This window comes from Crocuta crocuta, unplaced genomic scaffold (assembly GCF_008692635.1).
Source record: "Crocuta crocuta isolate KB4526 unplaced genomic scaffold, BGI_CrCroc_1.0 scaffold20, whole genome shotgun sequence".
NCBI lineage: Eukaryota > Metazoa > Chordata > Mammalia > Carnivora > Hyaenidae > Crocuta > Crocuta crocuta.
The window spans coordinates 2771469-2797590 of NW_027527932.1; the positions used below are offsets into that span (position 1 = coordinate 2771469).

The 26122-nt window shown below is 42.8% G+C and overlaps 1 protein-coding gene across 1 annotated transcript in view; it reads left to right on the plus strand.

Annotated features, from left to right (window-relative positions):
* The window catches only part of CYP7B1 (cytochrome P450 family 7 subfamily B member 1), an 80387-nt gene that overhangs the window by 898 nt on the left and 53367 nt on the right, over positions 1 to 26122 (plus strand). The gene's annotated exons all lie outside the window — the stretch shown is intronic.

The following is a 26122-nucleotide window of genomic DNA, read 5'->3' on the forward strand; positions in this document are numbered from 1 at the left end:
GAGGTGGAGCTCCCTGGGGGCCAGCGCCGAAGCTGTCTACCACAGGCAGGAGCACCCCATCTTCTCAGCTTCTTTCCCCTCAGCACCAAGGACAGTGAAGGACACCCACAAGACACACACTCAGTGGATGTTTGCGGAATGAACAACTTACCCAGTGAGGGAACAAACACAGAGAATGGGAGGGAGTGTTGAAATTCTGATGGCATTTTCCACTAAAACATAATGTGCAAAAGGGAGGAGGAAGCATTCCTTTTCCTATATGATTAGAGATGTTTGCATTGCTATTGTGTTGTCTAACCATTTGTGTCTACAAATATTTTAAAATTTAAAAAGTCATTTTAAAGGTCAGAGTGACCCAGTCACTTTGCTTTTCTCTTAAACAGTTGAGATAATTTCCACTGGAAAAAATGGGAAATTTCAAATGTTCGTTTATTTTTTTTTTAATGTTTTATTTATTTCTAGGAGAGAGAGAGAGAGAGACAGCGTGAGCAGGGGAGGGTCAGAGAGAGAGGGAGTCACAGACTGAAACAGGCTCCAGGCTCTGAGCTGTCAGCACAGAGCCCGACGCGGGGCTCGAACCCACGAATCGCGAGATCATGACCTGAGCGAAAGTCGGACGCTTAAACGACTGAGCCACCCCGGTGCCCTGGGATTTGGTGTGTGTGGGGGTGGGGGGTGGGGTGGATGTTGGGTGATGCCTGCATCAATAAGAGAGGTCGTTGTGGGACGGACCCTGTTTTCTAGAGTGGACTTGGGTGATACTCGTTGCAGCATTACCGAGTTTAAAGTGGCGTCAGTGCGCTGGGCACTGAGATTCTTCTGCAAAATGGGAACAGGGTGGTTAACACAATCTTACTTTCTCACGAATATGACATAGTATTGTCAAACGTGGCTTCACATTTTAATTTTCAACTTTCACAGCTAGGTAAAAGTGAAAGCATGTAATGGTCAGGGTCATCTGGGTCTTTTTATTGCTCTGTAATATGCTTCACTGGAACCACATTTCTGGCTAAATTTTGGAAATTTGTGTCACTGGCAGCTGTTAACACCTTCCTTTATTTTGTTTTTAATTTTCTAAGCCCCCATGAACTAGTTTATTATGAATTTTTAGTTTTGAAATGAAACAACGCCACAATGCTGCAGGACACGTAAGTTTTGATTGCATATTGTTAATTTAAATAAAGTAGAAACTTTGGGACTTTTCTCCTCCAATCACAGACCTGCGTGTGGCAGTGACTAGGGACTAGTCCAGCGTATCAGTAGGGAGCGGCCATGAGGACCATGTCAGGGGAATACGAGTGCTTTGGCAGGAAGGCTCAGCCGGCTAGACCGAGCACAGTGCAGTGTACATCACTGCAGGGAAACAAGGAAGTGTGTTGCAAGACAAAGCTTAAAAGAAAAAGGACATAAAATGGCTGGGAGAAGAAGAGCTGGTGTTTCTAGTACAGGATATAATCTACTGTACTTTAAAAGAAAAGATGGAAGGAAGAGAGAGGGGGGAGAGAGAGAGAGAGAGGAATGAAGAGAGGGAGAGAGAGAGGAGAACGAGAGAGAGAGAGAGGAGAACGAGAGAGAGAGGAAGGAAGGGAAGCACAGAAGGAAGGAAGGAAGGAAGGAAGGAAGGAAGGAAAAGAAAAGAAAGGATGAGTCAAGGGGGGAAAGTTTTCTGTTCTCTTTAAAATAAAATAAAAACAGAATGAGAAAGTTAGGAAAAAAGTTGAAAAACTCATGACAATTTCTATTAAAAAGGACTTGAGGTATCTCTGCTAGCATCTACCAACTTGAGCCTTTTGCCCAAAATGGTTTTTTTTAATGAATCCTATTTAACTATAGTAAAAAGCATTTTTTAAGCAAGGAAATATGTTAAAGGTTGTTTTCATCTACCTACATAACAGAAATTGCAGGGAAAAGCTCTTGCTTAGTTTGTGGAGCTCAGAAAGCCACCTGAAAGGTGGGCAAAGCCCAAAGATATTTGCTTAAGGTATTGCACATATTTATAGACTCACAACATCTTACTTTCACCAAGGACTTCCTCATTCGTTGTTCCCTGCTCGTCAGCCCCGGCCACTGGCCAGTGGAGTAACGATGATAGAAATTCCCATCCTGACACAACAAGTTTATAAATTCTGTCAAAGTAGAGACTGTTTTTGGTCAGCGCTTTGTATTTCAAGCTAAATAAACGAATGTGGAGAAACAAGCATTAGAGTTTGGCTATCTTAATGAAACTGAATTCCAACAAACAGGTTAGGAGAGTTTTCTAGGTATCGATCATCAGCTCTATCCTTTCCTGCCCCTAGAAACTCAACACATAGCAAGACTGTCATAGATATGCAACCAAATACCTTCTTGGGTCTCCTGCCCAATTGCCATTATGCTGTCTTTCTCTTCAGAAGCTGGTTTCAATCTCCACTTCTCTGTCCCTCTGATGACAGATCGATAGATGATAGAGAAATATAGAGATACACACACACACACACACACACACACACACACACACACAGAGTGATCTTGGATATATGTGGCATTGCTGTTTAACAAAAGCAATTTCCTCAAATTCTATAAGAGCTCTGATTTCTCGGGATATGGAAGGACTCTATAGTGTTCATCGCGTATGGGTAGGACCCCTTCTGAAACATCAGTTTATTTTGCACACCAGATAGTCACTGTGTATACTCTCTACCCCAGAGCGTGTACTCTGTTTCTCTGTGGACAGACCAGTCCCTAGCAGTGGTTGTGTGACCGCGATGTGTACACATGGGTTTGCTCTGCCCTGAATAGCGCATGTGCGCACTTGTTGTCTTGGCCAAAATATTGCAGGGAAAAGGCTCAGCTTGACTCAGCATAGGTGAGATACCCCTCCCGGACCAAGCTGAAACCCGGACCCGACCATCTTGCACATGGTGGCCCCCATGAGGACGGTGCAGGAGTCGTCACTGGATCACGGGGGCCACTGCAGTATGGCAGCTGAGCCAGCGGTCGGTTTGTAACTAACGAGGTGGTTTCGTTGTCACAGAAGTTTTTCGATCAGGACCTTCTTTTCTTTTAATGACTTTTCTCGGGTTAAAGAATCAGTGCTACATAAAATCCAGCTAGACTGTGACCTTCTAAGGTCCTGTGGGTGGAAGACCAAGGTGTGACCCTTTAGGGGCTTAGGGCAGGGCCTCTGGTGGACCCTTATCTTGGCACATGCAGGGCACAGGCTTAATGAAACGATCATCGCTCATAAGCAGCGTACCCAAGCTCTGCTTCTCAGCAGGCGGGAATCAGCCCTGAGAGTTTGCTCATGGTCCCGAGAGTGACGTGAAAGGCAAAGTTGGGGCGATAGGAGCCTGAAAAGCAAGACAAACGGATCAGAGCCGCAGGCCTAAGCTTTTAGGCAGAGAGGGTGAATTCACGTAAAAGACAAGAACTTGGAACCAGTGTGTCAAACCAGAGCAAACATATGTACAAAGAAGGGTAGAAACAGAAATAGCTGAAATTATTTTATGGTTTAGCCACAAGAAATTCTTCCGGGGTTCTTTTACACCTTGGGAAGGAACCACGGGAAGCAATGAGCTGATTCTGACACCACAGTAGTAATAACGATAATAAGAGCAGCTAACATTATCAGACACTCTCTGTGTGCCAGAATGTATGCTAACGGCTGTATAACAATGATCTCATTTGGCAGACCAGATTTTATATTTAGTTTATTTTAAAATGTAGATCCTACGATGTGTTTCTGTATAAAGAAATCAAAGAGCGTGGCTCCTTCTTACGCATTCCTTTCAGCACATAACCTTTGGGAATATTTTGATGAATCCTTAATTTCCTGACATGCAATGATTTTAGATTAGATTTTTAATGTGATGGTGATAGAGCTTTTATGGCTTGTCCTCCTCAGTTGCTTGAGAACGTTCTGGTGAGTTGCTAGCCCTATACTTGTATGTAATTGTCATTTCTCTGGCAATTGGCTAATATAATCGTCAGGAAATCATTGCTTTTTTAGCCTTTAAAAATGTGCTATTTACCTCATTTCTGTGGTTTTTCTGTAAGAACTCTTCGTTCTGACTTAGCTGTTATTTAAACATTACTATTATCTCTCCGACAGCTTATCAGTTTGGCCAGCTTTCAAGGCTTAATTTTTTTCCTTAGAATGTTTGATTGTCCGGAGAGCACATGAGACTGCTTTGTTCCGAATTTTAATGGCCAGTTAGGGTAGGAAGCACCACTTTTTGTTTTGAATATATTTTGCCATGAGTGTATATTTTTTTCCCTGTAACTCAAAATATTGTATGTGCATTAGGCTTATAACAAGCTTAATTCAAAGCGTACATGTAAATATATTTTGTCTAGTGGGCTTTCCTGTTAACATTCCTGAGTTTTTGTTTTAGCACCCTAATGTGCTGCCTTTTACGTTAGAACAAAAGCCCCCAAATGTCGGTTCATCAGCTGACAATACCAGTTTTGTCTCTTAATTAGAAAAGAGAATAAAGCTGTTTAGCGGTGTCAATAAAATGACAGATGCATCATTAGCAGACGGCTATGGTGGATCAGTTCTGTGCAAATACTTGGAATGGAATTAATAGGAATTTCTGCTAGCATATTTAAATCACAAGCTGGGGGAAGAAAGCAGTGTTTTAATGCAGTGAAGTAGGAAAAGAAAACGGGAGTGAACGGACATTTAAGACTGAATTAAGAGTGTAAGGGAAATCAGGTTGCAATAGATCATAAATTACTGAGAATTTTATATATTATTAATATATCACAAATGAGCCATTATGGGTATTATATGATTAATTCATTTAATAAATATTTATTGAGGGTCTACTACATGCCAGGTGGTAAATTTAATGAGAGAGTACAAGCCCCGAGTCCAAACCCAATGTGACTGTCCCTTGTAATTAGTAGGACAAAATTTCAGTTCAACGATAAATCTCTGAAGAGGTTCTTTGAAGTTTCTGCATTGGATGGTCTCACGCTGTGTAAGACCCATGTCACTCAGTATGATTCAGAAGAGAATTCCATTTAGTCCCTATTTCCTAAATGCTAGGCAAGGTCGCTTCGCAAGCGCAGGCAGGTGCGATGGCTGTGTCACGCTCACGATGTTGTATCGTGTTTTTCAGTGATCAAGAAGCAGTTTACTCACAAGGGATGCCTGGGTGGCTCCGTCGGTTAAGCGTCCGACTTCAGCCCAGGTCATGATCCAATGGGTTTGTGAGTTCGAGCCCCGCGTCGGGCTCTGTGCTGACAGCTCGGAGCCTGGAACCTGCTTCAGATTCTGTGTCTCCCTCTCTCTCTCTCTGCCCCTTTCCCTCTCTCTCTCTCTCTCTCTCTCTCTCTCTCAAAGATAAATAGACATTAAAAAAAAAAAGAAGCAATTTACTCACAAGACTAATCACTGTGTTTATTCAATTCTTATATTCCCAGTACTTAAAATAGTGGCTCCAAAGAGTGGACAACAATACATATTTATTAACAAATGAGTAAGAAAAGAATCCATATAAAACTGAAGGCAACCAATAGACGAATTGGATAAATTGGAAGATCTGAATTATCATGCTAAAAGACCTTCATTTTATTTGAAATCTATTCATTGTTTGTTCATTCCGTCAGCACTTAGAAGTGAGTTATTCCATGTGCTGATTGTCCTGAGGGTTGAAAATGAAATATATAATCCCTGCCGTCCAGGAGCTCCCCGTTTAGCCTTCCTTAGTGGAGTGATTCTGATAAATGAGGGATCCTGCCCGTGATGTATCACCCCGTGAAGTGGAAGAATACAACATCTCACAGACCTCTAAGGGTCGGCCTTGGAGCCATGCGAAAATGCCACTGTTCGGTAAGTCTCCGCAGGAAAACTGTATCCACCCTTAGTCAAGACCTACATATGTAATATGGTGGGTGATCCTGGGTTCCTGCCTGGAAATTTCTAGCGTGTCCTCTCAGGAGCTGCCGTGTTCTCTGTCCCAGTGTGCTATCTAGTGTGTTTAACACCCAGAGGGGATTTTTTAACACTCCTTTCTCTATATGACGGTATTGTTTAATGATAAGTGATAAGGAATCAGTAATAAGCCTTTTTTCAATATTTTAGTTGTAGATGAATAAAGAAATTCAATTTAATAAGTATTATCCAAAAATCAGCAAAACACTTCACGTGTGAACTAAAATTCACATTTCGCGAACAAACATATACTAGGTCTTGCAGTTTGCGTGGTTTCGTCGTTTAAGATTTTAAGCAGAAATAAAAATCCCAGAGGGTCACATAGAACGACAGAAATGTGACTGGCTGCCTTTCTTCATCATTACAGTCATTGTGCCATCATATTTCTTTAGAATCCACTGTTTCCGTAAAGGACTATGTAGGTCCACCGAGCTTCGCAAACATGAATTACATTCACAGTGAGTTTATATACTTGCCAGCAGTTAAGAATTGCGCTCTTGAAATAAATGCATGTAGCTGAGTCTGGCTGTGTCAGGAAAGACAGCTGTATAACTCGTTTTTGTAATTTAACTTTCTTGCAGAAGACCGTGTTCGTAAAAGAAAACGTAAGAAAATTTGCTAGCTTGCACAACATTGTTGAAAAATGTTGGGACTTGGTGATAGTAGAAACAGACTTACTTTGGGGCGCCTGGGAGGCTTAGTCGGTTAAGCGTCCGACTTCGGCTCAGGTCATGATCTCGCGGTTCGTGGGTTCGAGCCCTGCGTCGGGCTCTGTGCTGACAGCTCAGAGCCTGGAGCCTGTTTCAGTCTGTGACTCCCTCTCTCTCTGACCCTCCCCTGCTCACGCTGTCTCTCTCTCTCTCCTAGAAATAAATAAAAATATTTAAAAAAAAAAAAAGAAACAGACTTACTTTCAACAGTTTCATCATTGTTTTTCAACTCTCTGTGGAGTGGCCACCTTATTGCCGGTGCCCAGCGTGCATGGCTCCACCATTCTGCTCTTGATCTGCCGTTGCACTTGACTATCTGCTTTCACCTGCGGACCGAGGCCTCAGGGTTCTCCTCGAGCAGGCCCTGGGAGTGCTTGGTGGCCCGAACTGACACTTCTGTCTAGACCCTGATCTGTGTGAGATTGCTTGACTACTCCCTGAGTGTGAATCTCTGTCATCACTCTACCCTGGTGCAATCCTTTTATTTAAATGACATTCTAGGCTTGTCTGCCTGGACCTACCTTGCTTACCTGCCCCTCTTTGCCTTTGTAAAATAATTTTATTTATTAGTTTTGAGAGAGAGAGAGAGAGAGAGAGAGCATGAGCAGGGGAGGGGCAGACAGAGAGGGACAGAGAATCCCAAGCAGGCTTCACGCTATCAGGGCCGGAGGCCCGTGGGGGGCTCCATCTCATGAACTGAGAGATCACGACGTGAGCTGAAATCAAGAGTTGGACAGTTAACTGACTGAACCAGCCAAGCACCCCCTTCCCCCCTTTGCCTGAAAGGACAGTGGTCTTCCTATCTCACGTTACTAATCAGCCCACACCAGCCCCTTGCCTTTGTCTGCATTCTGTCCCTGGCGCATCCGCCTCCCTGGCTTGTTTGCTGGCCCAGCCTCATCACTTTACAACCTAACTCCTTGGTTTCGCTGGCCAGCAACTGGGGAGTAGCCGACCGGTAAGTGGAGGTATGATGTGTACGTTTCTTCCAGGCTGCAGGTAGAGACAGGACCCGGTGTTGCTTTGACCAAATGAGAGGGTTGGGAAATGCCAACGGATAGAGGCAGGGGACAGTGAAGGCGCCCGCCTGCCCACTGTCCGTGTTGCCCATGTACTCACTCTTTCACTAACGTGACCTGGTAGAGGATTTTCAGGGTTTCTCTGCCTTTTTAAGTCTTTTCTCACTCTTGCTTATTTTTCACTGTGGTGCCAGGATTTTTAAAATAATCCATTCTACACCTAATGAAATACCTTTAGTGACTTTACCTTTCCAGTCTGTTCCAGATCTTTCTAGCTGGTTTCCAGACACCAGGCTGCCCTCTCTATCCTGAACATCATCCTCCATCCTCCCCCAGCCAGTTTCTGTCCCTGTGCTTGGTTTGGGTTGATTCCATCTCGTCCCCTACTCCGTCTGCCAAAAGTTTGCTTAGCCTCCGGGGTACCAGTGCCCTTCCTCCCCCAGCAGCTCCCTACTGTCTTCTCTCTGCCCTGCGGCCCGTCTGAGGACACCCTTGTATAGCCGTTGTTACTTTGTTGGAGTTTGTGTAACCTTCTTGTCTTCGCTTCACATCTTCAGAGGAAGGACTGTATTTTGGTCCTTGTATATATGTTCAGAGTCTGCCACTGCTGGTGACTCTGAGCTAGCCATTTGGTGCTCAAGCTAGCCATTTGGCAGTCTTTAGGACCAGAATGTAGATCATTTTTTTAAATAGTTAAAGAATAAAAGTGATAAACAAAAACGATGCTATAGAGACTTTGTGAATTACCGCTCTTGTTTACTTACTTTTCGCAGAGTTTGGAGTGAAGATAGAGGTAAAGTGGTCCACACTGCCAAATTTAAAGAAATCAGAGAGTGCAGAGAAGGAGCCCTGTGAAACTCAGGGGACCGAAACTACCAGTGTTGTACAGAACGTCATCTAATAGTTACTATTTTAAGACCTCCGGTCATTAAATAAAGTCTTTAAATTATGATCATTGTGCAGTGATATCGAGTCAGGGAAATTTGTGATAAAATTTCTAAGTGTTGCGATCCTGAACATTTTGTAATAGTTGAAGCTCTATGAGGCTGACTCATCGAAAATATTTCATTCCTCTATGATCCAAAACGAAGGAATTGCTTTCTTTTTCACTAATAGCACTTCCGATGTACATGGATTTTCATTGGTAGTGGGTCTACTCAGAGCTAGGCTACTATGAAGGATTCTGCCGCTTATTACATAATATTACGTAGATCAACTTTGTTTCTTCAAGGACAAAAGAGCTCAGTCCACTTTATCTTTTCTTTTTTTTTTTTTTTTTTTCACATAATAACCACAAGGTGAGGAGGAAGGAAGCTGGACCTTCAATGCCATCACTTATTACCACTGATTTTTTTTAAAGTTATAATTACTCATTCATTCACACATTCTTCTTTCCACAAACATGTATCAAATACTTACCATATGTCAGACACCCTGCCGGGTTCCAGGCAAACTCGGTCCCACAAGGTCGAGGGTGTATGGTGTTGACGGACAAGGGGTCTCCTCTGTGGTACGGCATACCCTGCACCGACGGCAAAGATGGGCGCTCTTTGCTTTGGGAAAATAGGCTCTTTTGAAAATGGAGACACGAAAGCACACAAGAGAAAAATGGAAATGAATTTAAAATATCTGTCTCTGTGCGCATTATAGCTGTAGTCAGTACTCAGCTGTTAAATCCAGCAAAAATTCCGTTGCTTTAATTAATTTCTTTGTGCTGATTCTTCCTAGTAAGCCTTAATTTTAACAAAGTTAATTAGGTTGAAGATTAAAAATCCCATTAGTGTCGATCATTCACTTCTTGGCTCTGTCAACAAGGTGCTAAAACCTTGTTCAGTTCCGGAGGGGCAGAGGAGGGAAGGGGCCAGAAACAAGTGCTCAAGCTAGCCATTTGGCATTCTTCGGGACCAGATATTTAAAGCTGTTTTTAAGGCTTTACATGGATCTCTGATACCAGAGTCATGTTAAAGCATATTTTTGTACTTTTCCAAGCATCACTTATCTGCGATTCTTCAGACCTGTGGCTCTTTATTTTCTGAGAGGTCTATGGCAATTGTATGTTTGCTGAGAAACTCCATTCCATCTCCTCTGATTATCTAATTTGCAGGTTTGCAGGGCATAGATTTTTAATCAAGGACCTGTTTCCACTGTCACTTTGTCTGTCAGTTTATTATGGTTAAAGACTCAGTGGTGGCTAATATGTCACCCAGAGCAGGAGAAAACAAACAATTAATAAACGCATGAATTACCTACAAGCCATGATTCTGTTCAGAATATTGGTTTAAGTTATACTTTCTGCTTTGCCTCCCACACCTGTGCAGCAGCCTCACAGGCAGAGGGGACCAGGGCCAGAGCAAGAGAGCGCGGGCTGCAGGCCTGTGTGTGCGATCCCTTTCACAGTGGAAGGCCGTTAGTGGGAAAGACCCCAGGCAAGATGGCGGAGGTGGGAAGCCATCTGAAATCAAGTTCAGACAGGCGCTGGGGCACCTGAGTGGCCCACTTGGTTAAGCGTCTGGCTTTTGGTTTCAGCTGAGGTCATGACTCACAGCTCGTGAGTCCAAGCCCCGTGTGGGGCTCTGTGCTGAGAGCGGGGAGCCTGCTTGGAATCCTCTCTGTCTCTCTCTCTCTCTCTGTGTCCCTTCCCCACTCTCTCTCGCTCTCTCAAATAAATCAATAAACTTAAAAAAAAAAACTTTAAAAAATTCAGACAGGGGCATGGCAAGGGCATTTCTGAACAGAGTAGAAGGCCATGGGAAATTTGATCAAGGGTCAACATTCAGAAAACAAAATAAACATTATTCAGAACATTATTCTCCAAGTAGATTCACCTAAAAATCAGGGACAACCAGAACAGGGACAGCCCATCAAATTTATCTGGGACATGAGAGCCCACAAAAGATGGAGAAACTGCAAAAGACCAGAGCAAATGGGAGGGCAAGTAGGTAGCTTGAGCCTTCAAAGGGTGTGTGTGCATGTGTGCGTGTGTCTGCGCATTTGGGTCAAAAAGGGTGTGTAGTGATGCACATGGCACATCATCAGAAGCCTTGTCTTCACACGGGGAAGCGGAACATCTTTCCTTGAACTACCATTCATAAATCCCGACCGTTGGCATTATTATTATGTTGACAGCTTAAATCGGTGTCAATAGGTCGGACCATGAGAGGCTGACACATGAAATGCAAAAACACAGGGTTTCATTTATAAATGGTCTCTTGCTAGGATACCATTGAAAACCAGGGCCTTGGGCAAACTCTGTAGAGATGGTTTCCTCTCAAGAATCTGTTCATAGGCTTGGGTTTCCTCCACCTGGAGAAGAGAAGTACCTGTTCATGGAGAAGCAAGGTGGGATTTTTTTCAGGGAAAATGTGTTCTTTTGGCCCTTCAAGTTCATCATTTAAATAATGAAGATGAGAAACGGTTATTTCTGGGTCCATTTTAATTCTAAAAATTTATGATACCTGGCTCTCTATGTGTTATTATCTCTGCTTAACTTATCATTCCCCTTCCTCTCTTCTTTGCTGAAAAAAAAATCTTTGAATCTGTCACCTATGAACTCGCCCCAAAACAGAGCCCTGCTACTCGGGAAATCTCGTTCAAGCCCGTTGGGCACAGTATTTTGTCTGTTTCTCAGAGCTTAGGTGTTAATTAAGTCTTCAGCACCCCTCTTATCTCTTCACACACTCCCTGTTCCGGTCAACCTCTACTGCCTATGAGAGTCTTCTTGAATATGTTCCAACGTACCTTCTCTGTTCAGAGCATCAGCCTTAGCTCATGCATTTTGCATCACAGCTGAAGACAGGAAGGAAAAGTCTTATTGACATCCTGCAGAGGGACAGACAGCACATCGGTTAATCCCTCTCAATAGGTGGAGTCATTGTTTTAAGACATGGTTTCTCCACTAGAAGCTTTTTGAACATTTAAAGAAGCCCGCACCTTACCTGGCCCCAAATATATATTCACTGAGCATATTCTTTATAAAAATTTTTTAAATGTTTATTTTTGAGAGCATGAGTGGGGGTGGGGAGGGGCAGAGAGAGAGGGAGACAGAATCTGAAGCAGGCTCCAGGGTCTGAGCTGTCAGCACAGAGCCAGATGCGGGGCTTGAACCCACAGACTGTGAGATCATGATTTGAGCCGAAGTCGAACACTTAACCAAGTGAGCCCCCCAGGAGCCCCTCACTTAGCATATTCCCTCATGTGCCAAGAGCATAAACTTCAAGTCTTCATTCCTTGAGTGACAGAACTGGACCTTGCTGCTCCATCTGAAATGGTCATCTGGCCATTAGATCTTCCCTAATTAATATGACGTACAGCTCTGGGATGATAAACACATCTCTTGGGTTAAGGTTTCAAGGAATCTCAACTTTCTCTCCATCTGCCCCCTTCCCTTATAGACACGCTTGCACACACACACACACACACACACAACCATTGAGTAAACAGATAGTAAATGTGATTGGTCAGATAGTAGGAATCATGGACAAGAAAGATGAAACATGGGATCTTTTCTCCCTGATAAATAATAGGGTGGGTACGTGTTGATGTGCTTTGAAGGAAAGGAGAGGAAGATGGAGGTAAGAAGAGGCAGAATAGGGTCTGCTTTGTACTTTGTACTTTGTCTACCAACTGTGTTATATCTATATTGTTTTCCCATTAGTGCAGGTAAAAGGCATTGCATACCCAGAACGACTTAATCAGTCATCTCCATTCATTAATCAACTCAGAAACAAGAGCCTCCAGCTCCAAGCTGATGTAATTTCAGCTTTCAGGAAAGACTTTCTTCTCATTAAGGTCCTAAACTTGGCTTGTTTCTTAGTTACCTAAAATTAGAATGGCCGGTCTTCCATAAGTACATATTATTAATCTGCTCATTATTATTCAAAATAATTTATTGAGTGCATACTATGTAAATCACTTTATACACGCGCTAGGAAAGGAACAAAAGAAGTAATGAGAGTATCGTCTCCTGTTTCAGTTTAAATGTCAGTGTTTGAGCGAAGCCTTCCCAGACCGCGCGGTCTCAGTGCAGCATCCTGCCTCTTGCAATCATATCTTCTTGCTTTATTTTCTATGCAACTTCGTCACTCACTGTGTTTCTTTCAATTAGTGGTGTGTTTAAGTGATTACTAGTTTTCCCCAAGAAGGATGTAAGTTTCATGATAACAGAATCTTGACGTCTGTTCAGCTCTTGTGCTAGCCCATGTTCTCCAGAGAAACAGAACCAAGCCAGCAGGGTATGTATATATGCACAGGTATACGTGTGTGTGTGTGGTATGTACAATAGATGACACGTATATATGACACACGTGCACGTATATAATATGATTTGTTTCAAGGGATTGGCTCCCAGGGGCTGTCAAGCGTAAAATCAATCAGGCAGGATGGCAGACTAGAGACTTTAAGCAAGAGTTGATACCCTAGTCTTGACGAAGAATTTCTCCTTTCTCAGGGAAAACTCAGTTTTGCTTTTTAGACCTTTCAACTGATTGGGTAGGACTGACCCCCATCATTGACAGCACTCTCCTTTACTTAAAGTCAACTGATCGTAGACATTCACCACATCTACAAAATACCTTCATAGCAACATCTAGGTTAGTGTTTGATCCAGTAACTTGGTACGATAGCCTAGCCAAGTTGACCCAGAAAACTAGCCATCACGCCTGTATTCTCTACGCTTAGCACAGCGCCTAGTGCACGGTGGATAGCCAATAATATCCTTTGGCTGCCTACTAATTAACTCATTGTATAAGCTTGACAAGACACCCTATAAGATGGGACCCTGCCCTCCTGGGCTTATGATCTAGATGAGAAGACACATCCCACACAAGGAAATAATTAAGCCAGAGCACCAGGAGTGCGTGATTCAGAGCTAACATGAGTGATACTAGGGCCAATTCAAAAAAAAAAAAAGAAAAAAAGAAAGACTGGGCACTCAGAGAAGGGTAGGTCCTTGTTAGCAGGAGAAATGTGAAAAAGTCTGGTTGGGGGCCTGGTAGACTATGTCAGGTTGTTATTTCATTGCCATTTTCCAGTGTGTGACAGTAACTAACAACCCAGTGGGGTGGCTTTCCCTTTGCCCTCTCTGGGTCCGTAGCTGTCTGTCTTCAATTCATCTCTGCAGGGGAGAATGGCGGTGAACTGTTTCCTTGGGGGATGTGCCTCTGTGGCTTGGTTCCTACGGAATGAGTGACCCTTCTGCCTACTTTGAACCATCATCTTCTTGGATCTTGTGGGTCAGCTCTTAATTGGGTGGGTGAGGTGACTCATTTAAACTATTTTGTACTTGGTGACTTTAGTGTTACACTTTACTGGCTGTAATAAATGTCATTTTGTTAATTAGTTTGGGGGTCTTTTTATCTTGAGGAAAGTAGCTGAAACTATCTTGCATATTCAGATAATTTCCTACAAAAGTTATCCTTCTTAAGGAAGCTAGAAGACTATGTCATTACACCTGCATATGGTAGTAAAAGGTAAATACAAACATTTAAGTGGAAATGAATACGAAAGCTGGTGTAGGATGCGGTGTGTTCATCGCTTTGCCTCTGTTGCTGGCTGCTTCTGACTTCCCAGCTGAGGGAATATGTGATATGTGCACAAGATGAGGGGACGCCTGGGGTTCAGAAGGGGCCATGTAATACAGGGCAAGACACCCAGTGTTCTCTGGGTTCTGCTACTGAAGCATGGCCTTTGGCAAGTCGCGTCGTCGGTGTGGGGACAGAATCAAAATGGAGTTGGAGTAGCCTTTAAACATTTTTTAGTCCTGAAACACTGCTCAAACAGTCTTACATTTAATTCTAATTTGTGAAACAGAAAAAGCCAATGCCGAAAGCCAGGGTTGGCAGGGAAGTGTCTGGGTATGTGTTTGTGTATCTATATGTGTGAGTGTGTGTGTGTGTGTGTGTGTGTGTGTGTGTGTGTTAGTAGCTGAAGGCCACCATTTGCAGCCTCCATTCCCTGTCCCCCCGAGGACTCTAGAAAATCCCTAAGGCTTCAGAGTACAGTACTGTTTGCAAGCCATAAATTCAGTTAAATGGAATGATGCCTTTGCCTGCTTTGAAATTCTATGAAAAAAATGTGAATGAGATCATTCATAAACAAGTTTTTATAAAGAAGTGTTTTCTTTTGGGGCGCCTGGGTGGCTCAGTCAGTTAAGCACCTGACTTCAGCTCCGGTCATGATCTCACAGTTCACAAGTTTGAGCCCCGCGTCGGGCTCTGTGCTGACAGCTCAGAGCCTGGAGCCTGCTTCAGATCCTGTGTCTCCCTCTCTCTCTGACCCTCCTCTGTTCAAAAATAAATAAAAATATTTTTTAACTAAAAAAGAAGTTCTTTAATAATCATATAAGACATATGAGGACATGGCTTGCTAACAAGGTTGAGTTACAGGAGTATGTAGAGGAACAATGTAAAAAGCCCTTTCACTTGGCTTCTCTTTCCTGTCCCCAACCCCCACCCCACGCTCTATTGTGGGTTTGGTTGGAAACCTCCCAGATCTTTACTTTTTCATTTATTTTATAAATGCATGAGAGGAGGAGCTCCTGGGTGGCTCAGTCATTTGAGTGCCTGACTTCAGCTCAGGTCATGATCTCGTGGTTCATGAGTTCAAGCCCCACATTGGGCTCACTGCTGTCAGCGCAGAGCCTGCTTCAGATCCTCTGTCCCCCTCTCTCTGTTTCTCCCCGACTTGTACTTGCTCAAAAATAAATAAAACATCTAAATACATACATACATGTCAAGAGTAGGCATTTATATAAATTGGTTCATATTGGACTTATTAATCTTTAGCTTACCTCCTTTACTGAACAGCAAGCCCTAAAAGTCTTTTAGTATCAGTAAGGTACACCTCATTCTTCCTAAGGCATGTAGAGAATTCCCACTGTCAACAGCCCTGGAAATTATTGACCTTTGAAATATTTCCTATCAGAAAAGCAAATTTGAAATCTTCCTGTTGTTTTATTTTCTCTGATTGCTCATCTGAGCACACTGTATTGGTTTTCCATGTCTGTTATGTTGAAAGTTGCCTAAGGTCTAAAAAGAGATTTTAACTATGGAATCTGTTTAACAGAGCTCTTGACTGTTAGGCTTTATGTCTCTCAAAAGAAACTGAAGCCTGCAACCTGTAAAGCAATTTTCTTCTGGAATTCAAACATATTTTCATGGACTCACAGTCATTAGTGGCCTTGAATAGAGAACATTTTACTAATTAGAAGAAACCATTGTTCTCATCATGAAATGTAAATAAACTTTGAATTAATAAATGCAATAATTACCATTCCCATCTTGATTTAAAATACCAGGCCCAGCAATTTTAAATCCCAGTATTCTCTTTTTAACTGTTTTTGGGTCAGTGTACTTGTTAGTTGGATAGAGATTTTTTTAATAGAGATTTAATACATTCTTTCCTATAAAAACTATAAGGCAAAACTGAGTATCAAACTCCAACTTCTTATTTCATACACTAGTACATCAAGTAAGTTCCAAACCAATCCATCATAAGGAGACACAGATCTCCTTAGTAAATGCCAGTAAAAGGGAATGGATTTAGTAAGATTAATAATCACTTTAATTTATAGCGCCCTCTCTCCCAAAGACGCTTAGGTAGCTTTGCGCACATTCGAACCAAAATGTACTCTAAACCACTGGGAAACAGATATGTAAACTTGCTTAAAAAAATAAAATATGAGCCTCTTATAGTGGTCCTTCATATTCAGAGATGACACATTCATATTATATAGTTATCAGTTCAACAAGTTTTTACTGCGTTTTATTTGTTCTCCCCGAAGCCTTATTTTTGATAGATGATGCCTAAGATATACTGGGAGCGTCCTTTCAATATCCTGTGACTGATGAGAGGCAAAACAAAACAATTTATCAAATCACACTGCATACATCCCTATAAATTTGGAGAGTGATGAATCTGTAGAGCCATAGAACTTGGCATGTCATGTATTCATCAAAGGTAAAGCCCCAAACATCTCAAACACTCTGGTGACAGGAAGGCTGATCTTACTTGGGGGAAAAAAAGAAAGTAATTACTCTCTGAAACGATTCCTATACTATAAGAATTCTTTGGGAGATTGAGTTGTTGTCTGTACGGTTTGAGTCCAGAGATAAACAGAGATTTTGATATGAATATTGGAACAGAGGATGATGTCATCATATTCTTATTTAGCAGAGTTAAGTGGGTTTAGAAAAACAGTCAAAAACACCTACTATGCATTATGCTGCGTCTGGTATTGGTAGGTGCTACTGAAGAGCCAAATAAGACACTTCCTTAGATTATCCCCCACTCTGCTCCAGGGAACCAAAAGACAGGTATTTCACCCACCACAGATACTTTGCAAATACGGATAGGAAACATATTGACCTAACTTCATTCTCTAATGGCAAGGTGCTCACCTGGTAACTAATTAGAAGTGAGTCTTATCCCTTGTAACTTGGTGAGTAGACTAATGAATTTTTGCCATGGGCTTTAGTACAAAAGGATCAGATCATAATTACCCTTCTCATCTGCTTCAAGAGTTCAAGATTTTTAAAGGCTACTATTGTCACCAAGTCCTAGGACACTTAAAATATTTCCTGAGAGCATTAGGAAAGTGGTGGCTTTTTAGGATCCTCTTTGTTGGTGTTCAAAATAGGCAAGAATTGGGGTGCGTGGGTGGCCCAGTCGGTTGAGCATCCAACTTTGGCTCAGGTCATGATCTCCCAGTTTGGGAGTTCGAGCCCCACATCGGGCTCTGTGCTGACAGCTCAGAGCCTGGAGCCTGCTTTGGGTTCTGTCTCCTTCTCTCTCTGCCCTTTTCCCCCTTGCTCTCTCTGTCTCTCTGTCTCTCTCTCTCTCAAAAATAAATAAACATTAAAAAAAAAAATGGGCAAGAATTAACCTTCCCCAGCTCCTGGCCTGGCTGTCTTGGGCCAGCACGCTCTGTGAACCACACACTGTACACCTTCAGGAGGACTAATATGGCGGCCTCTGAGGTAATGTGTAATTCTGCCCGATTTTAGATTACTTAGTTATTATGAGACGCTCACGTCAAACATCTTTGTTTGTTTCAGGACTTTAATTCCACAGGCGCAACTTAGCATACAGTGATAGGGCGTGGGTTTTTTCTTCTGTTTTCCCCAGTCATTCAGAGCCTCCCACAACCTCTTTGAGAATAAATAGATATATTTAATTGAGGAAAATATCCTCCACATTTACTAGAAACTTTACTTTGGTGCATAGCCCCTGATCCCGTGTGAGCCCCGGCTTCTTTCTATAGTATCCTGGTAACTTTGGAGTTGTTTGGATGACAATGAGGGCAGCTGAGTAGACATCTCCCCTTGGATGGTTGTAAAGATATTAGAACTAGAACAAATGAACATTTCAGGGTAGATACGTTTTCACCTGAATTCCCAGATGAAATAATAATACTAGCTGAACACAACTTTTTTTTTTTTTTTTAAGTAGGCTTCATGCCCAGTGTGGAGCCCAACACAGGGCTTGAGCTCACAACGCTGAGATCAAGACTTGAGCCAAGATCAAGAGTTGGACACTTGACCAACTGAGTCACCCCACACCCCAACACAACTTTAAAAAAAATTTTTAATGTTTTTATTTTTGAGAGAGAGACAGAGCACGAGTGGGGGAGGAGCAGGGAGAGAGGGGGACACAGAATCTAAAGCAGCTCCAGGCTGTGAGCTGTCAGCACAGAGCCCGACCCAGGACTCAAACCCACAAACCATGAGGTTTGAGTTGGTCCAAAGTTGGACGCTTATCTGACTAAGTCACCCAGGTCCCCCAACTTTTTTTAAAGAGCTAACAGGGTTGTTATTGGTGGTGTGTGCACGTATTTAAAGGCAGATAATTAGTTTAGCAAACTAATCACGATGTTAAATAACAGGAATAATCAATACTGTTTAAGGGGGAAAATCCAAACAAATAACTGGACGCTAGACTATTTTTCTCTTCAGTTCATTTTTTGTTCTCTTGGTAAGTTCTACTTATTCTCCTTCACTAAAACAGCTGTAAGGTGGTGTCATCAAAACCAACCATTCTGGGGGTGCCTGGGTGGCTCAGTCGACTAAGTGTCTGACTCTTGATCTCTGCTCAGGTCTTGATTTCAGCCTCATGAGTTTAAGCTCCCCACCGTCTCCCCTATACCCCCACCACCCATTGGGCTACACACTGGGCTTGAAACCTACTTAAGAAAACCACAACAACTAACCATTCTGCAGAACACAAGCACACCCTCCTAGGTGATCATCTAAAATTTTTCTTCTTTCATTTGCATTTCCTTTTTTGAGTTATATCCTATAAAATGCATTGTGATATAAATGCATTGTGTAACATGTAAAACTAGGCTTGCCTGGCAGTGTACAATATATTTATTTATTCCAAGCCCAGTTAAATTTAATGATGCAAACCTAAAACAATGTTTTAAAAAATAGTATATATGTACATGTGTGTTTGGGTGTATGTATGATTATATTTATACAAGCTTGTTTCTTTTACATAAAAACTGATACCCTAAAAACAGGCTCTATAATTCTAGATCTCTCTTAGTTATATAAAGAAGAGATTTTTGGAAAAATAAGAAACTAATACATGTTACTTTGGGTTTTATCTCTAAAAAGAAGTCATGGAGGGGTGGCTGTCTGGCTTCGCTGGTAGAGCGTGCCACTCCATCTCAGGGTTGTGAGTTCAAGCCCCATGCTGGGTGTGGAGCCTACTTAAAAAAAAAAGAGTAATAGAAGGATTTTTTGATACTCGAGATGCTACTTGTTAGTTTTTAAAATGATTGCTGTGTTCTAGGTGCTGTTCTTCAAATACGTGATCTCTCTCTTAACGCTAACCACCACCGTACTCTCATGAGGGTGGGCTTCATTCTTTTTTACAGATGAATAAGGTGGGGTTTGGGGAGGCTGGATAGGAGCATTTTCAAGGGAAATTGGGGGTTCATCCCAGCTGACTCAAGCATCAGGGCTCTTTGCTCCTGGCTCTCACTGTCTTGAGGTTTTACTGCTTACTCTGAAAGACAAGCTTAGTTATTGGCAGAAGATGGCTTGCAAGTACCCTTGGCATCCAGACCCTCCGCATCTCAACAAATCCCTCTCGAGGGCTCCGTCCCCCCTTCAAGGTGCTGCAGCCCAGGTCGTTAGTCCTGCCACGGGGCTCATCTGGTTTCCGCCCCGGGGCAGAGACGGGCTTGCGGCTCAACCCAGCTGGACACTCCTCCCCCGCCCGCCCCACCCCCTTCTGCTCTGGCCCCAGGTGCCACCAGCTCTCCCCGACCCTTCCCCTCCCCCCAATTTTATCATGTTTGTTCCCATGACTCCCTTCCCACAGGACCCTGTGTCTTTCTCTCCTTCAGGTCACAATGATATATTTGTAATTTGTCTCAGTCATTGAGTTTCTTTTCCCTCAGTAGACGGCAAAGTCTGTAAGGGGACTTTGACTCACCTTTGCATCCTTCACAAGGACAGTGCCTGACGTGTGAGGGGGACTTAACAGATTTGTTAAACACGTGAGCTTCTTAGCTCTGGTTCTCGATCTAGAATAACACATTTAAAGGACCATTTAGAGTGACTTTTGTGCTTCTAACGGGTTGTAGAAGAAATCCATCTTTACGATTGGAAATTTGGGAAACCCGGAAACACACAAAGAAGAAACCAAAATTTAATCATACTCCCATTACCCAGAACTATTCAGTTAATTTAACATTGTGCTGTAGGTCCTTCAAGTCTTGTCTCCTTTTATTTAAATTCCAGTTAGTTTCCATACAGTGTGATATTAGCTTCAGGTGTGGAAATTAGTGATTCATCACTTACATGCAACACCCAGTGCTCATCCCAACAAGCGTCCTCCNCCCTCAGCTTGTTCTCTACCGTTACGAGTCTGTTTCTTGCTTTGCCTCTCTTTTCTCCCAGTACGTTCACCTGTTTTGTTTCTTAAATTCCACACGTGAGTAAAATTATATGGTATTTGTGTTTCTCTGTCTGACTTAGTTCACTTGGCATAATACTCTCTGGCTCCAGCCATGTTGTTGCAAATGGCAAGATCTCATTCTTTTTGATGGATAATAATCCTCTGCGTGTGTGTGTGTGTGTGTGTGTGTGTGTGTATCCCCAACATCTTCTTTATCCATTCATCAGTCGACGGACATTTGGGCTCTTTCCGTAATTTGGCTATTGTTGATAACGCTGCTATACATATCAGTGTGTATATATTTCTTCAATTCAGTATTTTTGTATCCCTCTGGGTAACTACCTAGCAGTGCAGTTGCTGGGGTGTAGGTAGCTCTGTCTTCGCCTTTCTGAGGAACCTCCACACGGTTTCCCTGAGTTGTTGCACCCGTTTGCACCCCCGCCGCCAGCGCACCGGTTCCGACGGTGCCCCTTGTCTGCATCCTCACCGGCACCTGGTATTTCCCGTTGTTGACGTCAGCCATTCTGCCAGGTGTGAGGTGCTGTCTCAGCAAGTCTTTCTTCTGTGAGCCGTCCACTTATAAAATAAACCATTTTAAACCGAGCATTAACATTTACTCACTGAAAGTGTACCTCATGCTTTCAAATCCTTAAAGTATATCACCTGTTCGTTAGTGAGAGCTGATATTTTTGGATCGGGCAGCTATTAGAAATTTGAAGAAATTGTTTTCATCTCTTTAAGTCGCCCTGAAGGTGAAGTAATTGGTGTAAGTTAAAGTCATTTGCCCAAACTTGGTTTGCCTCGTCTAGTTTATGTACCTCGTTAAATGTAGACATTTTCTTCTCCTGGAATGTCTTCTTCCAACACTTCTGCCTTTTGATGTAAAATGCCCCCTCCTTCTTGAAGGCTTTCCAGATCGCTGGATAGGAACATGACCCTGTAAAGTTCTAGATTTCCATCTTAGCCATTGTGCACAGAGTCTGTCACAGTACCCGTACACAGTAGGCACTCAATAAATGTCTGCTGAATTAATAAATATTAATATGTATCCTGCTGACAGTAATGGACTAACCTCATTTCCATATATGACACATATTGGAAAATAATGATATAAGTTGCCAGGGTCCAATTCACTGGCCAGCCGTGGTGGTCTGGGTTCCTTTTTTATGATGATGCCGATGTGATTGGCAGAGACAAATTTTAATTCCATGCATATCAAGCCAAATTGCCGTTGGCTTGTGTTCCTTTGGACAAACTCATTATGCCATTGTCCTGTCGGTATTTCAACTCTATATTCTGTCTCAATGTTTCTCACGCTTCAGGGCCTTTAGGACAGACAAGAATTTATAGGTAAAGGACAGGTGCACCCAAAGTAACTCCCTCATGGAGATTACTGCTCAGCTCACGGCCTTGTCCTCATTATAGGGTCTCCGACATTTGCACATGTACCCCCTTAAGTCTGCCCTCATCAAGTGAGAGTCCATGAAACTTGAGGAGAGGACATCAGCTTAGTTGAGTAACAATTCTGGGGTGTGGCCTTCGCGTAGCATTCAGCCTGCAGGCTGGGAGCCAAAGTGCAGCTTCTTGCTCAAGAGTGTGGTGGCCCAGCCCCACTCAAATGCGATCTTCCCTGCTGTGTGATGTGCGGCAAGTTTCTTACCTCTCCAAGTCTTGGATTCCCTCTCTTTCAAAAAGAATAATGATAAAACTGCTTCAGGGGATGATCATAAAGGTGAAACTAAATAATGCATTCAAAGCATTCAAAGCATTTAGCATGGATTCTGATATTAACAGGTTCTATAAATAATAGCTATTATTATTAAAATTGAGCCAGAAGCAATAGCAGTGTGTGTGTGTGTGTGTGTGTGTGTGTGTAAATATATATGGTGTGACATGAAAAATGGTGAAGCCTTGTTGGCTGGATTATTCAAGTTCAAGTAGGACAGATTTCAGCCCCCCCACACACACGTGATCTCACACTCCACAGTCGACTTTAACAGGGACAGTGTATGTGACCTGAGACACAGCAACGAGAAAGAGTGCGGGCAGCCTGTTCCCTTCCCTGGCCTTCCCTGGTGAGTCTCGGAACCGCCCAGCTGCAGGTCCGTGTTCCCAGCCCTTCTGCAGTGGACAGTGTGTCCGACCAGGGAGAACACCAGCAGGGCCAGGGCTGCTGAGAACCAGGGAGCGCTGGGCACCTTAGGGGGAAAGCCTGGGTGGGGAGAGGCAGGCGGGGGAGCGCAGGGCGGCCGGATCAGAGGGGAACGAAGTCCCTGGTCCTCAGGGTCTGGGGATGAGGCTGAGCTCAGCTTGGTGTCTTGTAGTGAAACAGTCATTGGAAAGAAAACACATGGACGGGCACCTGGTGACTCAGTCGGTTCAGCATCTGACGCACGATTTGGGCTCAGGCCAGGATCTCACGGTTCTGGAGATCAGGCTGCACATCGGGCTCTGCGCTGACAGCACGGAGCCCGGCTTGGGATTCTGTCTCTCCCTGTCTCTCTGCGCCTCACCCTCCTCTCTCAAAACAAATACATAAACTTTAAAAAGAAAGAAAACACATGGAAGTTAGCAGAGGAAGGATGAAGAGGGCAGTTGCCCGCCCTTGTTCTGTGAGGCATGATGTGGTGTTGGGAATAGTTTGGATGCTGGTTGACGCAGGACAGATGAAAAACCTGGAGACCCAGGATAAGAGGGATCATTCTGTTGCAATTTCCTGACACAAAGTGTCCTTTGTGGAACTTTCAGGAGTTAGGAGGGTTCCTTGGCTGTTTAAAGCATCTTTTAAAACATGGTATTTAGATCCAGGAGGCCCTGCCCACAAAAGAGGAAGGCAAGTGAGTCGTGGCTAACCATATTTCAGGAGCTTTATAGTCTGATTCAGAAATGACTGCTATTGATTTAGCTCCTGCACGTTCCTGAGTGAGGCCTCCATTTATTTAGCCGTTCACTCACACAGCCATCTTTTTGACTATTTAAGTGTCAGGCTCTGTGCTAAAAGCTGGGAAAACAGAGACAAATATAAGACACATCAGTAGGCATTCAAGAATAATTAGTTGCACAAAATGAATCAATATATGATTCCCCATCACTGTCTATTGTAAACAAACATTTTTAATAAAATAAGGCTGCAGCCTCCTCACAACTATTTACAGCGTATCATTGAAAATAAAGTGATCAGGGGCATCTGCATGGTTAAGTGCCCAGCTTCTGGTTTTAGCTCGGGTCATGATCTCACGGTTTCGAGAGTTTAAGCCCCACATCAGGCTCTGTGCTGGCAGCGCAGAGCCTGCTTGAGATTCTGTATCTCCCTTTATCTCTCTGCCCCTCCCCTACTCGCACTCTCTCTGTCTCTCTCAAAGTAAATAAGCTTACATTTTTTTTTTTTAAAAAGAAAAGTAATCATCTTCCAGCAAAGGGAGGGTGGTGAAGGAAAATTTAAAAAGAAAAGAAAAGATGCCCAGAAGAAGTTTAGTCTTAAATGATATCTAGAAGCTTGCCAGATGAACAGGAAAAATAAACAAATTCTGGATATAGGGAAGAGTTTCAAAAATTGCCTGTGTTCCAAAAATTACTTTGAGCACAGGAGTAGAATGAAGGGAGAAGGAGGAAGGGAAGATGAAGTGATACAGATTGGTAGAAGTTAGGCATTAAGAAAGGCATTGTGGTGGGGCGCCTGGGTGGCTTAGTCAGGTAAGCATCTGACAATTGATTTTGGCTCAGGTCATGATCTCATGGTTTGTGAGATCGAACCCACGTCAGGATCTACTAACAGCACAGAGCCTGCTCGGTATTCTCTCTCTTCCTGTCTCTGTCTCTCACCCACTCATGCTCTTCTGTCTCTCTCAAAATAAATAATAAACATTTAAAAAATCTTTGATATGTATGTATATATATATGCCGGATATACATATATACATACATACATATATGTATCTCGCATATGTGTGTATATATATATATATAGAGAGAGAGAGAGAGACATAGTGGCACAAGATTGTAGAACCTAACCTGGTTTAAATCCCATCTATGCCCGTTAATAATTGTTCGTGACCTTGGAAATCCCTCCAAGATTTCATTTTTTCATCTACCACAATGAAAAGCACACATATCTTGCAGGGTTGAGGTAAGGATTTGCAGCCATGTGGACATGGCAGAAAGTACTCAGTGTTTTGACTATGATCATTTTTATTTAAATGCCATGCTAAGGAATTTGATCCTCATTTGTTTCCAAAGAGCCAAGAATTTAATCGGTGAAGTGGCACAGTTTGTATGCATGTTCTGGGTAAATGGGAAGAATAGAATTGACTTAGGATCTGAGCAAGTGCTTAGCTTAACTCTCTAACTCTGAGTTTTCCCACCTGTAAAATGGACAGCAATAGAACTTACCTTCGCACCTTATTATAAAGATTAGATGAGAGCATGAACAGCACTGAGCACTAACCCAACAGTAATCTAGCAGTACATGTTAGTTATTGTTTTTGTTCTCCTGATAGTGGTGAGGTTGAGAACCAAGAGACCAGTCAGCTGGGAGACCGTTGTTAGGGTCTGGTTGGGAAGCAGGCTAGGTCCGTACCTCGTGAGATGGGCCGCAGCGCCAGATGTTAATTTAAGAATGAAAATCAACAAGCCTATGATTCATTGACTGTGGAAGCTAATCTCTCTGTTGGTATTCTTCCCTTCACAACATACTTTTCCCTCTGTGGAATAAAAACTATAGTTACATTTATTTTTCTAAAGTATGCGTTTCATTTTAAAGGCCTACATTTCCAAAACAGTCAGGTCCACACTCCCTGAATGTCCCTACTAATGAACCATTGCAGCTGAATGTCACAGCTTAAAGGAAAGGGTTACTGTGAGTTCAACAAAATTGGAACGGGTACTGGAGACCACAGTTGGATTTAACAAATCAACAGAAGTCCAGCAGACGCTGTGGCTTCCAATCTGTACCATATCTGCCCCCCTTTACCCTGCACACAAATTTAAATATATTAAAAGGATTATTAACAACATTACACAGTTTAACAGAAATCAGCCTAAGCGATGAAACCATCTGGATGTAGCTAGGATCAACTACTCTGGCTCCACTCTGATAGAAAAACAGTTTAAATCATCTCTGGTTCTCAAAAAGAAAAGGACACAGAACAAAAACTGACATCCTTACAAACAAATGACAGTAAATCGTATCGGAGTTCTTGAGTTGGCAGAAACTAACTTTCAAGAACACTATCAAAATGGCCTTACGTGGAAGATTTGGCTGTTGTCTTCCAAACATTTACAGAGTCCTTTTTAATTCTTGCCAGAACTTTAATCTAGAAGAAACCTACGACATTTGATCTAACCCCTCATGTTCATGAAGGGCCACCCTCTTAATACTCAGACTCATGAACATGTGTGAATTTCCAACTCTATTTTCGCACTTAGCAGTTCCCATCAAGGCTTTGCTCTTCGTACTTTGTGAGAGCCTGCATGTTGCTGTGAAGGTCACCAGGTTTCATTCTCATTTAAGCTGAGAGCTGCAAGTCACCACACATCCTTTTTCGCATCTGTAGTACTCTAGTAAGTTTCTT